The sequence below is a fragment of the Citrus sinensis genome, chromosome 5 (assembly GCF_022201045.2).
Source record: "Citrus sinensis cultivar Valencia sweet orange chromosome 5, DVS_A1.0, whole genome shotgun sequence".
NCBI classification, from domain to species: Eukaryota; Viridiplantae; Streptophyta; class Magnoliopsida; order Sapindales; family Rutaceae; genus Citrus; species Citrus sinensis.
Genome location: NC_068560.1, coordinates 16,453,453 through 16,469,534, shown reverse-complemented (window position 1 = coordinate 16,469,534; position 16,082 = coordinate 16,453,453). Strand labels below are relative to the sequence as shown.

Genomic DNA, 16,082 nt, shown 5'->3' with positions numbered 1-16,082 from the left:
ATACTTAGACTGTTCTTCCTGAACATTCTTAAACCACTTCAACATGTCAAAACTCATCTCAAAAGGCAGATTCAATTTTGTAAAACACATCGTATTTGGGCTCTACAACCACCAGAGTTAGTAGCCTATGTTGAGGGTTTAGAAAGCCAACTCAGAAACATTGAGAGAAGTGTTTACGACATCCAGTTGGAGCTTGAGGTAAATTCAATAAGAGGACGATTTTAATTTTCTTTGTTTGTTTTAATTTGTTTTTCTGTTTGTGTGCTTTAGTTTGTTACCCCGGTGAAGTGGCGGATAACGGTACTCCGTGACAATTAAGTCGGTTACTTCAGTTTCCCATAATAACTGATATTCTGAGGCGAAAGTATGGACAAAAACGAGATTCTAGTGAAGCTTCACAAGTGATTCCCTTCACTTCCTCAGAATGCCCTCCTTACGATCTATAAAGCTCGGTCCGAACGCATGCGATTACTCATGAGGAATAACATACCTGCTGACATCCGTTGGTTAATCGAGGCTAAAGTACGATTGGCAGGTGAGTTACCTCCAAAATTTATTGCATACATGCCTGGTTGTGGTAAAGGAAATTATGCAAGAAAACGACGAGCTCGAAGAATTTCTGTTACTTGTCATAAGTGTGCCAAAATGAGTTGCGATAAAAATCCATGTTCTTTAGGAATGGTGTCTCATAACAAAAAAGATAAGATTCAATTCATTAGGGATGACTTGAATAAGGAGTCATTGGATGATATCCATTTGTCTCTTGAAACGCATCCCAGTGGATATGTGCAAGGAGCGATTCTCCAGTTATGGCCATTATTCCAGAAAGAGCATGCACGATATAGTCTCGAGAATCTGACTATAAACGACCCTGTTTGCCAGTTTATAAGAAAACTGGATGGGAAGCCTATCTTCGACTCATAGAGGGCGTTCAAGCCGTTTCTGGACGTAAAACCAAAGGAATATGTGAGCCACAGTCGCAACTACCTGTAAATATCCTTTTACTTCACTGTTATTTTATTTCACTGTTGTTTTATTGTTTGCATTATTGTCTTTAATAATTTTATTACTGTTTGCTTTTTCTTTTTTATTGTTTCCTTTTTGACTCACGAGCCTGTGCTTTACACGTTATTTGATACTGACATGCCACCTCATACATAGCTGTGACCCACTGTCACCAAGATTCTTAAATATGATTTTTTGTCAAGCACTCACAAATTATTTTTGAGAAGTATCGCAATGGCAGCTACTCCAAATAGACAATTCAAGAACATTTGTGTGCTTTCTGGATTTAACTATGGCAAACATAAAGAGTTCGTTGAGGTAGCCATAGATCTTGGTCGAAGTATAGCATAGAGAAAATTACACTTGGTGTATGGAGTAGGTAACCGAGGGTTATCAAAAATGGTCTCAGAAGCTGCTTTTATCAGAGGAAGTCAAGTGTTAGGCATCATTCCAGGAGCCATAAAACCTTTGGGCAGTTCGTCTGACTCATCGACTGGAGAAGAGTTAGTCGTCTCAGGTATGCAAGAAAGAATAACTGAAATGCTTAATCATGCTGATGCTTTTATTTTCCTTCCAGGAGATCTTGCAACACTAGAGGCACTTATCACACTAGCATCTTGGGCCCATCTGCACATCCACCAGAAACCCATCGGTTTGTTAAATGTCAATAACTTTTATGATGGCTTTATCGCATTTCTTAACCATGCAATAAAAAACTACATTCCTTCCCATGCGAAAAAACTTTTTATTTGTGCTCACACTGCTAATAAGCTACTTGATCTGTTACAAGCTTATAAACCGGAGCCGGACCCATGGACCTTTGTGTTAGAGCGTTCAAATAATGATGGTAACAGTAGTAGCAGTAAGAAGTACAAATTAGATTTAACTCTCCGCCTGTAAATATTTTCTTTTGTGTTGCACCACCCAGGTGATGTCTTCTAAACTCTACTTCTTTCCTTTAAAACATTGAGGACAATGTTTCGTTTTGGTTGGGGGGAGGGAATAGTCGACAATTGTGGAATCTTGGTTAAGTTTTTACTAATTTTTTGTTATAGAAACTAACTGTTGCTAACTTTTTCTGTTAAAGATGGATGAATATGGAGTGTAGTGATTCTAGAAACGCATCTTCATCGTTTGAAAAAAAAAACCAAAAAAAATTAAAAACAAAAAAAAATTTCAGATATTTTCTTTTTCTTTATTAAGTTTTGATGTTCATTTTTCTTCTTCTTTTTAATTTCTCCTTTATAAATATACATTTTCCAATTTTTGAGTCGAAGATGGCTGAATATGGAGTGTAGCGCCTCTAGAAACGCATCTTCTTAGTTAAATTAAAAAAAACAAAAAAAAAATCTCTTTCTATCATTTTAAGTGTACTTTTTTTAATTAGTTTTTCTGCATCATTTTCACATTTCTGCATGCATATTTTCCTTTCATGTTTAGAATAGGTTGGGGGTAGAATGTTGTTTAAAAAAAAATTGTGTAATTTGTTTTAACATTGGATGACATGATGAATTTCAAATTTTAGTATTTGTATTATCTTTGGTCTTAAGTGATGTTACGCCATGTTTGCTACTTTACATGTTGATGTCGGAGACAAATATGAGTTTCTTGAAGGAATGAACATGTCATAATAAGTACCAAGTGAGTTTTTGAGCCTATAATTTTTCTTGGAGAGTAACCCTTTTTGCCCATTTTTTATACAGCTTAGCAATTTATTATTTTATACACGATCTCTAGATTTCTTTTGAGTTAACCCTTAAAAAAAATTGTATAATAAAAAGAAAAAAAGAAAAAAATGTGTGTTGCTACAGTTGGAGGCCCATCTAACTAGTAGATATGGAAGATTATTTAGAGCCTTAAAAGACGATGGAAAGGCCATCTTTGATCCGTTTGAGCCTTTCTAGCCATCCCTTTTATCAAATATCCATAGTTAACCCTTTTGAGCCTTTAAAAAAAAAATTTCTTTGCAAACTTATCATTTTGACCCACTCCGATTTGGAGTATTACCCAATATCTTACACGTTCCATCACCTATTTATGTTTGAGAAAAATGTAAATAATTATTTTGTTCAGTGAAGTTATGCCAAACAAAAGAAAAAAAAATTGTTGTTTAAAAAAAATAACAATAAAAGGTGAAACCCACCTTGCAACTTCAAAAAAAAAAAATTCTCTGCATTTTTTCTCAAACATACACTTTGTTTTCCTTATTTCCCTTCTTTGTTAGCCATGTCCCTAGCCTACGTTACATCCTGATAAAAGTCCTTCTTGATTTTAGGGAACTATAGTCTGAAGTAGAAGCTAGTTATATAAGTTAAAAAGATGTAGTGATGCGTAATAAAAAAAAAAGAGAAAAAAAAAAGATAAATAAAGTGGGTTGACTAGCATTTTTATTTGACTTGAGATTGTATTATTTCTAAGCTGAGGGCATATTTCTTTCATCTTGGTGAGAGCATGTGATATCACTCTTTTATTATTTTCTCTCTCAATTACCATTCATTGGAGTGACTATTTTTATTAGGTTTAATTTCTTTATGAGAGTGTCACCACCTCCAGTGAGATTTTAGGGTTTGACATGTCATTCTTGAAAGTAGCTATAACAAAGTCTACTGGGCTGATTCATGTGGATGGTTGATGTGGGTGTGATGTTGCTTTAGACTGGAGATAATGCTTATACTTTTATTTGATTGCTATCATTAATCTGATTGAATAAACACGAGTGTTTCTATAAAAAAAAAATTGGATTTGAATTTTGTTTTCGCTTTATTTGCTAGGGACTAGCAATAAGCTGGTTGGGGGGTGTGTTAAGTATTAGAAAATGTATATTTATAAAGGAGAAAACTGTTATTTTACATTTCAAGTATTACTAACAACCCTTACTTTTATGTATTTAAGCTTCTTGTAATTTAATTATGTGTGTTTTATTTTAATTAAGTATTTTATGTATTTTAGGGGCATCATAGTTATTTCACAATAAACGAGAGATCAAACAGCAAAATGGACATCATTTTTGAACTCAGGATGGTCTAAAACCTTAGGAGGAGAATAAAAGGAAACATGGTACTGTTCACATGTACGTACTATTCACATGTACGGTACTGTCTACGTTACTGTTCACGGCACTGTTCACATAGATGGACTGATGACGTGGCGCAATTCTGAGCGTCCAAACTGTTTTTAATCCGATGGCCATGATTTACTCGATGTATCTATAAAAAGGGGACCTCTCCCCCCTAATTTGGCACCTCTGAATCCATTTTTGGACTCTGTTTTCTGTAATTCTTTCTCCATCTTGTATTTTCTATGTATTTTAATAAATTTCTATTTTGCCCCTAGTTCAATTATGAGTAGCTAATTTTCTTTCAAGCTTGGGTTGAAGGTGAAGTCTCAACATGTGTCATGGGCTTTATTTGGTAAATTTATTTTCTTTTCCCCTCTAGTTTTTGTGGATGTTTTGACTTCTCGTCGACAAATAATAATAGTCTTGTCTAGTACCGCCCTGGTTTCACCGGCTCCCTCATGATTTAATTGGTATTAATAAGGAATATTTAATTGGTAGCCCATGATGCATGTTGATACGGATCCAGATACCCAAGTACGTCACTTCAATAGATTTCTCTTCAATTTCTTCTCGCCATTTTAATTCCAATTTTAGGATAATTTAATTCACTTCCACCACAAATCTAAACCACCCATTTACAAAATTAATTCTACACATAATTAAAATCCACCTCCTCGTGGGATCGACACTCGTCACCATTAGTCTATACTACAATATATTCGTGCACTTGCGAGTTCAATAAAATTTGCACAAGAAGGCACGTGCTGCACCAGAAGTTATTATGGGTATATTATCTATCCTTGGCCGCGAGGCTCATATTCTTATTGATCCTGGATCCACACACTCTTTTGTTTCTTATACGTTTGCTATGCACATAGGGCGAGAGCCCGAACTACTAGATTGAGATTTAGTTGTTCGTACACCTACCGGAGAGTCATTACTTGCTTAGAGTGTGTATCGAGATTGTATGATTGGAATAGGTGAACATGAATTTGAGGCAAATTTGATTTCCTTAGATATTCATGACTTTGATGCTATTTTGGGCATGGATTGGCTTGAATCTCATTATGCTACGGTGGATTGTTTCAAAAAGGATGTTGTGTTTAAAAAGCCAGGGAAAGCTGAGGTGAAATTTTGTGGGGAGCGCAAAGTTCTATCTTCATGTGTTATATCTGCTATTAGTGCAAGAAGGTTGCTAAGGAAAGGATGCTCAGCTTATTTAGCTCATGTGATAGATACAAAAGCTCGAGAATTGAGATTGGAGGATATTATAGTAGTTAAAGAATTTCCAGATGTATTTCCAAATGAACTTCCTAGGATGCCACCTAACAGAGAAGTTTTCTATTGACTTAGTCCCTAGAACATCTCCAATATCTATGGCACCGTACAGAATGGCTTCAGCAGAATTGAAGGAACTGAAGGTTCAATTGCAAGAGTTGGTGGAGAAAGGGTTTATTAGACTTAGTGTGTCCCCGTGGGGAGCTCCAGTCTTGTTTGTTAAGAAAAATGATGGGACTTTTAGACTCTTCATCGACTACAGACTGTTGAATAAAGTTACAGTACGTAATAAGTATCCACTTCTGCGTATTGATGACTTGTTTGATCAACTCCAAGGGGCAAAAGTATTTTCTAAGATCGATTTGCGCTCGGGTTACCATCAACTTAGAATTAAAGATGTCGACGTTCCTAAAACAGCATTTAGAACCCGTTATGGGCACTATGAGTTCTTAGTGATGCCATTTGGGTTGACAAATGCCCTAGCTGCTTTTATAGACCTAATAAATAGGGTATTTCGTCCGTACTTGGATCGGTTTGTGATTGTATTCATTGATGATATCTTGGTGTATTCTCAAAGTGAGGAGGTGCATGCAGAGCATTTGCGGACTATTTTACAGACTTTGAGACAGAAGCAATTGTATGCCAAGTTCAGCAAATGCAAGTTCTAGTTGGACAGAGTAGTATTTTCGGGCCATGTGATATCAGCTGAAGGCATTTATATTGATCCTCAAAAGATTAAAGCAGTTGTGAAATGGGAATGACTTACAAATGTCACAGAGGTTCGGAGTTTTCTTGGATTAGCTGGTTATTATCGTAGATTTGTGGAAGGATTCTCCAAGATTGCTACTCCTCTGACACAGTTAACCTGAAAGAATGCTAAGTTCCAGTGGGATGATGACTGTGAAAAAAGCTTAAGACACGTTTGACCTCAGCTCCAGTTCTTACACTTCCATCTGGTAATGAAGGATTTGTGGTTTACAGCGATGCCTCTAGGCAGGGATTGGGTTGTGTATTGATGCAGCATGGGAAAGTGGTGGCTTATGCTTCTAGACAACTTAAGAAGCATGAACAAAACTACCCAACACATGACTTAGAGCTAGCAGCAGTGGTATTTGCACTCAAGATATGGCGGCATTACTTATATAGGGCAACGTGTCAGATTTTCACTGATCATAAGAGCTTGAAGTATTTGTTTACTCAGAAGGAGTTGAATTTGAGACAAAGGAGATGGATCGAGCTGATTAAGGACTACGATTGCACTATCGATTATCATCCAGGCAAAGGAAATGTGGTAGCTGATGCACTAAGTAGAAAGTATTCCAACTCTATAGCTCACTTGCGAGTGAAATATGTGCCTCTGTTGATCGAGTTGAGATCTTTGAGAGTCGAGTTGAACGCTAACAATCGTGGAGCTTTGATAGCTACCTTCCGAGTGAGGCCGACTTTGATTGACAGAGTTCACCAAATGCAAGCTCAGGACCCATAATTAATAAAGTTGAAAAAGGATGTGCAGAAAAGTTTACGAACTGATTTTATGATGGGAAATGACGGAGTCTTATTCATGGGTAATAGACTCTATGTACCAGATATTAAAGATATGAAAGAATAGATTATGGAAGAAGCTCACTGTTCAGCCTATGCGATGCATCCTGGTAGTACGAAGATGTACCGTACCCTGAGAGATCATTATTGGTGGCAGGGCATGAAGAGAGAGATAGCAGAATTTGTTTCTCGATGTTTAGTCTGTTAGCAGATTAAAGCTGAACACCAGAGGCCTGCAGGGTGTTCTCAGCCGCTTTCTATTCCTGAGTGGAAGTGGGAGCACATCACCATGGATTTTGTAGCGGGACTTCCACGTACTCAGAAAGGACATGATGGCGTTTGGGTGGTTATTGACCAATTTACAAAATCTGCTCATTTCTTACCTTTCAAGACCACCTACTCGATGGACAAGTTGGGGAGTATTTATGTGGCTGAAATAGTTCGACTTCACGGAGTAGCTGTGTCCATAGTCTCATATAGAGATTCCCGGTTTACTTCTAAGTTCTGGACTAGCTTGCAACATGCTTTAGGCACCAAGTTGAACTTCAGTACAACGTTTCATCCACAAACTGATGGACAGTCAGAGCGTATTATTCAAACTCTGGAGGATATGTTGCGAGCTTGTGTTATGGAGTTTAAAGGTAATTGGGATAATTATTTACCTCTGATGGAGTTTGCTTACAACAACAATTATCAAGCTAGTAACGAGATGGCACCATATGAGGCTTTGTATGGTAGAAAATGCAGGACTCCAGTATGTTGGGATGAAGTTGGTGAGCGGAGGTTATTCAGTCCAGAACTAGTCCAGGATACGAACGAGAAGATACAATTGATTCAGGATAGATTAAAGGTGGCCCAAGATAGATAGAAGAGCTATGCAGACAAGCGTAGACGGGAACTTGAATTCGAAGTTGGTGATAGAGTTTTCATATGGATATTTCCTTGGAAAGGGGTGCTTCGATTTGGGAAATGTGGGAAGTTAAGTCCACGTTACATTGGGCCATATGAGATCATTGAGCGCATCGGTTCGTTAGCTTATCGATTAGCTCTACCACCTGAGTTATCCAGAATCCACGATGTGTTTCACGACTCAATGCTCCGGAAGTACATATATGACCCGAGTCATGTGTTATCGAAGCAACCAATTCAATTGAAGGAAGATTTGACTTACGAAGAGGAACCAATAGAGATACTAGAAGAGAAACACCAAGTTCTGTGTTCTAATCCAATTCCTCTAGTAAAAGTGCGGTAGAGGAATCATACAAAAGAAATGGCTACCTGGGAACGCGAGGACTTAATGCGAGCTCAATATCCCTATCTTTTCTTATCAGGTACATAAATTTTGAGGACGAAATTTTTATAAGGGGGGAGGATTGTAACATATGTGAATTTAAAATGAAAATGAGGCGGTTAAGGCTTTTATAAGTAAAAGAATAAGCTGGAAACAGGGTAAAAACATGCATGTGTGAGAGAGAGTGAAGGGAAGTTGCCAAACCGACCCAACTACAGACCCGAAAACCCGACCCGGAACCCACGACCTTGACCCGACCATAACTCCCATTTTCGGCCACCGTTTCGGTAGAGCTTGGTACCAATCTGAAGCTTAGAAGCCGACCGTCGTTCTCCTGCCATCCTCTCCGCCGAAAACCAACGGAATGCCGGTGATCGAAGCTTGAACCCGCGATTGTTTTGGGTGACACCACCGGTTGGATCCCCACGACTCTCTCTTCCATTTCCGACCATCCATGGGCACCGAGAGTCATTGTTTTGCCGCCGGTCGATTGTTGGAATTCACGGCTGCCGACCTCAATTCCGGCGCCATTGCCGTGCGTTGGAGCTCACCGCCGGTACCATTGAACTCAGCGTGATTGGAACTTTCAGATTTGAGCTTCCTAGCCAGCGTTGATCAAATTTCGGTGACCGTTGACCGGCAAGGGTATTTTGGTAATTTCACACTATGAGGGCAATTTTGTAATTTCTGAGCATGTGGATATTTTAGTAATTCCTAGAATTGAGGAGTGGGTGTAATTATGATTTCTTCGGTGATGTACGATTTCAGAGTATGTGTTAATGATTTACGGACTCAAGGACATTTTAGTAATTTTATGGACACGGGAGTTGTCAATTATGGATAGATGTTCGTTTCAAGTTTATTGCATAAATTTTGTCGTAATTCCGATTTACGGAAAATAATTATGTCGTTTCCTTGATTTAGGAGGATCCGCGAGCGAGAACCGGTCCGCGGACGTGGACGATAACCGACCGTGAACACCGTCACTGTGAGTGGAATATACAAAACCTATTTTTATAGTTAATTATGATAGTAAAGCATGTTTGCGAAATAAGTATTTTAAATGTTCTGATTTAATGATTTCTCGAAATGTTTGGTTAATGATTTTGCATATCGATTTTGAATAAAGCATGATAGTATTTTAAAGATAAGAAAAGTATATTCAAATGTGGTATGATTTCAAATATGGTTAAGAGGTATGTGAATATGAGTAGAATGATTGTTTTTGAAATCATTAGACAGTACCCTTCCCTCCAGATACAGTAATACAGATGAAAGGCCTTTGGGGCCCGTCTGAACACACATAGAGGTTTTGGGCCGTGTGTTTGGGTGCTTTTGCCTTTTGGGGGCATATGCATGCGGTATGATGAGTACAGATATATTGTATGAGATACAGACAGCTGTTGAGATACAAATTATACAGATGATACAGATGAGATACAGGCCTTTGGGGCTCGTCTGAGTACACATAGAGGCTTTGGGCCGTGTGCTTGAGCGCTTTTGTCCTTTGGGGACTAGATTATGCATGAACAGATATGATGAGATATGAGATGGTATTTCCCTGTCTATCCGTGTAGCTCCGGGGCGTGGCGATACCCAGATAGTACGTCATTGCCTGTCCGTTGAGGTCCGGATATGACGAGATTATTTCCCTGGGTACTTGTTTGGTGATGATTTTCAGATTTGTGAATTCTATATGATATTGTGATATGATGTCCGTGGTTAGTAATCTGATTTCAATGTTTAATGATTTATTACTGGTGTTTCGCTTATGGTTTAATGAAATCGTGTTTGGAAATGATATGATTATTTCTTTTAAAGTAAGAATTAATTTTCAAAACTACTATCCACTCACTGATCTCACTGAGTTTTAAACTCATCCTGTTTTTATTATATTTTCCCCCCTCACCAGGAGGTTGTAGGTACACCAGACCGACCCGGTGATTATAAATATATTTTGAGTCTTGGCCACATGATGGTGTTAGAAGATATAAATGTTTTTGTTAGGACATCTTGGTCCACTACAAGAAAAATGATATTTTATTACAAAAAATTTTAGTCACTAAAGATAACAAATTAGTCATCTTATATTTTCTATGACAAAAAATATATCGTCACACGTTAGTCGTGGAAAGACCATCTTAAAAAGTTCTAACGACCAAAATTATTTTCGTCATATTAAAGATATGCTTTTGTGACAAAAATCATTGTCTTAAAATTAAGTTAAAATTGTCACAAATAGTATTAAAAATTAACATATCGTGACGTTACATAATTGTCTCAAGTCGGTGTCATTTGTTACAATTTTTGCAAATACAATTAGTAAATAATTTAGTCTCAAATTTGTTAGAAAGGCAATTTATATAGTCTCACATAAATTTTAATAACAATATGTAGTCATAGAAATCAAAATTTAATGAGAAAAAAACTTTAAAGTGAAAAATATTATTAACACAAATATAATTCATGACAAGGAAATCTAAAATCTAAAATGTAAAAAAAAAAATCAATAGTCTAAAAATAAGATTACATTGTAGAAGAAAATAAAAGTAACATTACACAAAAGGAGAAATATGTAAACCATAGTTGTTTCATGAATCCTTTAGCATCCCCAGATTTGCTATTTTGTTCCTTGATTTTAATTTTCAATCCTCGTTTTGTTGAGTCAATGTTGTAGTAGATGATGACTTCAAAGGTACCTGTCATTTTCAATCTTTACAAAATTAAAGATTTTCCCCAAAATTATTTCACAAATTTGATCATATATTACTTCAAAATAATAATATGATCAAAAGATTACAAGCACATAATCAACCTCGATTCACTTGCACAAATTTTGCATCCAAAACGCTTTAGATTAATCTATTAAATAGGTGATGTCAAACTTGAACTAGATTAAATAATTAAGCAGTCAATGAATCAACATTTACAATAAATATAAAGTTGAAAGAAATAAGAGATTGAGTAAAAAATAAAAAATAATAAGAATAATAATAATCATAACATAGCTTACACATTTAGATTTTGTATGGAGACTCATGAACCTTTTACGCCCACTCTAATACATCTTTTGAAACCAAGTTAATTAGGAGAGACCCCATGCTTTTTTATTATCCCAGTACGAAAGAAGATATATACATTAATTTTGATTAAACATACAAGTATACAACAACACATGGGGGGAGGGGTGGCACCGAGGCTCGTTGACCTTTATTAGTTTATTTAATCATTGCATGTACACTCCCTAGCAAATCCAACAACATTCTGAGCAAATTGTACCAAGCCAAGCTTCAACACCATCCTTTGAACCAACATATCAAAGCTACCTAATATTTTATAGTTAAAATTTTGTAGCTTAAATATTCTATAACTCGAACTTATAATTCTATGGGTTGGACTTGAATAACTTGTTAACTCTTATCATTATATTAATACTATCTACCAATTTCTTCAAAAAAATAAAGAAAGATGATTAATTACATACCAAAATAAAGTGAGCAATAATAGAAAGATCCCAATTTTCTAAAGTTCTTATGAAGGAATATATATATATATATATTTTTGGGGAAGGGGGAATCTAATGTCATCACATCTAATGCCTAAATCCACTGCCCAAATTAAAAAGCAAATTCATCTTAATATCCTAATTTTGCAAAAGTTTCTCAAAACCTACTAAACTTCGCTTCTAATTTCTTTCATTTATTTGCATATTTCGCACAGGCCGTACCATGCAAAATGTAACAGTAATTCTAAGTACCACCCATATAATAATTATGCGTGCAACTGCATGCTAATGGTTATTGACTACATAAGCCTAAAGATTTGATTTTTTTAATTAATTGAGAAAAGTTAACACGAGAACAATTAACTTAAAAAAAAGTTAAATATGGTCGTGGAGATATAATTATCCTTTTTCTTTCGTCCGTTCTTTATTTGCAAATCTTGAAGGTTCTTTAAATATGTAAATATATATTCTTTCGAATTCATACTTGCAAATTAAGATATAATGATTCTTTTACTGCATTCTCTTAGGAATTTTATCAAACACTTGATAAGCATAAAAATATTCAAATAATAGATCCAAGAATTTCAATCCCTAATTTCACCATATATCACATAATCCAATCACAACTAAACTAATCAAAATTAAATTGGCTGAGTTCATAAATGATACTTACAATTTCGAAGTACATAGAGAGACAAGAGTGAATCTTGTTGAGTGGCTTATTTTGGTATCCATGAGTGGACTGGTGAGGGTGGCGTTCTTCCGTGCAGCAGCAAAGGGCGTGATTCTAATGGCCCGCGCAGCAGCTGAGGCAGAGTTGAGATGTTGCCTCCCCGAACTGAACGTATCAAACAACAAACAAACAACATATTTCTGAAGCAAGGGAAAACATGGAAGGGGAAACAAGACAAATTTGATGACAAAAATAAAAATTTTTACTCAATAAACAATACCCAGATAAGAAAATTGAACAAAAAATACAAGGAGAAGTTGAAAATTACCGTGAGTAGAAGAAAAGCCAAGATGGGTAAAGACTTTGTTAAACGAATTTTGAAATAATCAGCACACACACGCAATTGGAGGGGTAAAGTAAGGTAGCTTTTAACGTGAAGTGGCCAGGGAGGGAGAAGATTTAAGTCTTATTTAAGTTTTAGTTTTTTTTTAAATATATATTATAAGGTTCTTAATAATTAACTTAAGTAACTATTATAAGGTTGTTATTATTGATTTGAAAAAAAAAAGTCTATTATCATTTTTTATTAATTCAAGTTAATTATTTTAAGGTTATTATTTTAATTTTTATTAATCTAACATTGTTAACCAAAATTTGTATGAAGAAACAATAATGTGTCTCTAAAAAAAACATTGATTATTACTCTTTTTTTTAGTGATGTAAAGTTCATCACAAAAAGAAAATTAATTAGATACTAAATAATTCGTCTTTGAAAAAATGATCATGAAACACAATATTATTCAAGACAAAATTTTGGACTACGATTTTCTAGTTTTGTTACAATAAATAATTATCTATGACAAAAAAATAGGGTCTCAAAATTAATCAAAACCATATTATCTTCAAGACTAATATTTTTTTGTCACAAATTGTTTGATCAATTTCACATCTCTCCTTCAATTACGAAATAATTACGTCACCTAAAATAAAATTTTGCTACCATATTTTTGGTCATAAAAGATGATATTTAGTCAGAAAATGATCAATTTTGGAGGGAATTTTTTGCGCTAAAATAAGCATATCCTTTTGCGACTAATTTTATGTTTGTCACAAAACATTTGATTAGGTGACTAATTAATGGGTCCTAAAACAATTATTATTGGTTACAAAATATAACATGAGCCAAGACAAAATTATTGGCTACAATTTCAAAAAATCGTCATAATAAGTACTATTTTATGACAAAATTTATAAAAATCATAAAAGAAGTCGTCTTAAAAAGTCAAATTTCTTGTAGTGGTCATCTTGTTCTTTTGGGATTGTATACTTTTGTTATATTATTCTTTTGATATTAATATTAGTTATAATATTATCTTTTAAGACTCTGGAGATATAAAACTCAGCATTTTGGTTGAGGATGTTGAGCACTGGAGTTTGTTGTATATTGAATTGTATTGGGAGTGTTATATTCATATTTGTAGATTGGGAGTGTTATATATATAAAGGAGACTCTGCTGAATTTTCAGCAGAATCTTTACGAATAGAATTATTATTAAGTCTGTTTTGATGAGACTAGATAGACTCGCCTGGGGGAATTTGGGGCGGGTCGTTACATGGCAGCTGGTCCGTTTGGCCATTAATATTTTGACTATTCAGTGTTGATTTTGATCCCACTAAATTAAGCCATCAAAAATTGCTGGGAAGGGAGTAATATCTATTCATAACTGGAAATACTCACCGTACAATGATGGTTGGAGCTGCATGTATCATTTATTATTAACAACCAACTTATGAAATGCTTTGAATGTACCTCCTAGGTCGTATTTACTATACTGGTTTGGAGAAACTACAATATTAAATTATTTGATAAATACTTATTATAATTTAAAAAAATATATTAATTTTGTCCTCCACTTTATGATAAAAAAATTATAATATATATAAATCATTCATTCTATAATCTTGAACTTTATTAGAGTTCCAAAAACTATTACTCTATATGATATAATAGTGTGATGTTATTACACTATTATACCATATAAAATATATTTGCTTTCTTAAATTTTAATAAAGTCTAGATTTTGGAGAGAAGCACTTTATATACATGTATATATAATGATTCTCTAGTGACGACATTCTCATTTTAACAAAGTGATGATATCGCTAACAAACTAAATAACACACATTTCAATACACCAATAGATTAAAAAAATACAGTTTTTAATGTGTTAAAATATATGTCTTTTGTATATTATTGATATTTTCACTTTAACAAAGTGAGGGTCTCCTCACTATAGAAGTACTTTATAAATATTTTTGTATTTTTTAAAAAATTATTATTGAAAAGTCATATCTTACCAAGACTAATAATTTTTATTTTATTACTATACTGTACTTTTCAAGACAGAACACTTCAATAACATGACCTTAATTTTTGAACTCTCTTGTACAAAGTTGTTGGCTGGTCTATTTAGTTTAGTCTTTCAATCATTTGTCGTTTGAACTAAGATGATCTGAATAAAGCTATATATCAATAATTTCCTAGTGAAACTTTGGGAAAAAATAAAAATCATGTCATACAGTAGCATTATTTTAATTCTCAGCTTGATTATGTTTTGAGTTAACTTATAGATTATTTGAAATAAAAAGACTATAATTTATTTTTTCCAACTAAATATTTTTAAATAATTTTGTTAATTTAATGAGTAATTATACACTTACAAAGTTATGATATAAAATTATATCCCAAAATCTCAATAATATGACACCAATTAACTACTGCTATGTGTTTCTTAGTAATTAACTTTTTATACTATTATCAATGAGATAATTAACTTCAACACCAATAAACAAATTTTATATTAATACATCCTCTAGGTTTATTATCAAATAATCATGTCATAATCAAACCAAGCTACCAGAGCCTACTACTAAAAGATTGATTAAAGGGTTTTCCAAGTTTGAAAAAGTTAGTAGCATTGGCAAATGGCAACTCCCAGGAATCTTCCTGCTACAATCAACCATTCAGTGAAATTCCCAAATGGCACAAAGGACCCCGCCACCCATTAAGTCACATCATTTATTTATTTGTGAATGAAAAATAAGGTTTCGATCGTAAGAAATCAGCACCTTATAATGCATGATTACCTGTATGTCAAGTTTGGCAATTATAAGTCATCATCACAATAACTTTGGAGCGGAGCTATCGGCACCCCCCTGATATCCTTTTCAAACCCCTTTTCTGTTTATTTCCTCCTCAATCCTTAAAATAGCCTTTATCTGTAATTTTTCCGCAAACAATTTCAACCTTCTTTCAGTTATCACTCTTCAACCACTCCCACTTCAAATTTCTTCTTTTTATAGGAAAGGCTTTTGATAACAACCCAATATTTTGTATCCCATGCGCTTAATTTATTATGAGGTTTCTATTTGTTTTAGTTTTATACTTTTCAGTTTATGACATTATATTTTAAAATAAATATGTATAAAATACACACAAGGTTTAGTTATCTCCTAGCATTCTAATAACGTTAGTAATTTATGAAAATTTTATAAAATTATCTTTCCTAAAAAAATAAATTGTTAAGTGAAAAAAATACTTTATATCAAATTCTTACTCTTTTACCATTGACCTTTTTTTTTCAAAAAAAAATTGGAACTTTTAAGTGCTTTAGTGGAGAAAGAATCAGTGAGAAAAAATCATATATGAATTTAATAAGATAAGATTTAA

At 34.2% G+C, this 16,082-nt stretch overlaps 1 long non-coding RNA gene across 1 annotated transcript; it reads right to left on the bottom strand.

Moving 5' to 3' along the window:
* Positions 1 to 10,603: 10,603 nt before the first annotated feature.
* Positions 10,604 to 12,671, bottom strand: LOC127902757 (uncharacterized). The gene is made up of 2 exons (XR_008055320.1): positions 12,353 to 12,671; positions 10,604 to 10,873 (listed from the first exon to the last, which is right to left on the bottom strand). It is a non-coding gene; the product is annotated as an uncharacterized LOC127902757 (long non-coding RNA).
* Between the last annotated feature and the right edge of the window lie 3,411 nt (positions 12,672 to 16,082).